Here is a 644-nt window from a genome sequence, read left to right on the forward strand (position 1 = left end):
TATAAATTCGGATAGAAACTATATACTTTTGATTTAAATAAGAAGTTACATTTCTATTTATTAAAAGCAGTAATATGATTTAAAGCTTTATAAGTTAGCGCAATTCTACAGGGCCGGTAGGCCCTTGTAGATATGACTTGATACCGTTTTGTAACGTTAAAGTAATATTCACCCGCTTTTGCTAATTTCCTATGGAGATTAACATGGGTTTTTCGTGATTTTTCCCCACCGATAACTTAAAAACTACAGCGAAGATATTTTTCGGAATTATCTTAAATTAACAATTAAGTATTCAGGGTGTGGTATCGGCCAGCTTGATCAAAACAATTAAGTCTAAGTACGTTAATTTTACTTAATTACAGAAGTACGGCTTTGACCATCGTGATTGGACATAATAATTAGCTAGCTCTCTTGGAAAACTCAGTGTCACATCGTATCTGTAGTGTGGTGGTTATCACGTGCGCTTCACACGCGGAAGGTCCCAGGTTCGAGCCCTGATAGATACATGTATTGACCATCGTGATTGGACATAAGAATTAGCTAGATCTCTTGGAAAACTCAGTGCTACCACGTATCTATGGTGTAGTGGTTATCACGTCCGCTTCACACGCGGAAAGTCCCAGGTTCGAGCCCAGGTAGATACA

At 38.0% G+C, this 644-nt stretch overlaps 1 non-coding gene across 1 annotated transcript; it reads left to right on the plus strand.

Moving 5' to 3' along the window:
* Positions 1-571: 571 nt before the first annotated feature.
* Positions 572-644, plus strand: TRNAV-CAC (transfer RNA valine (anticodon CAC)). Its single transcript has one exon. It is a non-coding gene; the product is annotated as a tRNA-Val (tRNA).

This window comes from Phalangium opilio, unplaced genomic scaffold, assembly GCF_054372755.1.
Source record: "Phalangium opilio isolate 3A_F unplaced genomic scaffold, DU_Popi_V2 ptg000009l_1, whole genome shotgun sequence".
In the NCBI taxonomy this organism is placed as follows: domain Eukaryota; kingdom Metazoa; phylum Arthropoda; class Arachnida; order Opiliones; family Phalangiidae; genus Phalangium; species Phalangium opilio.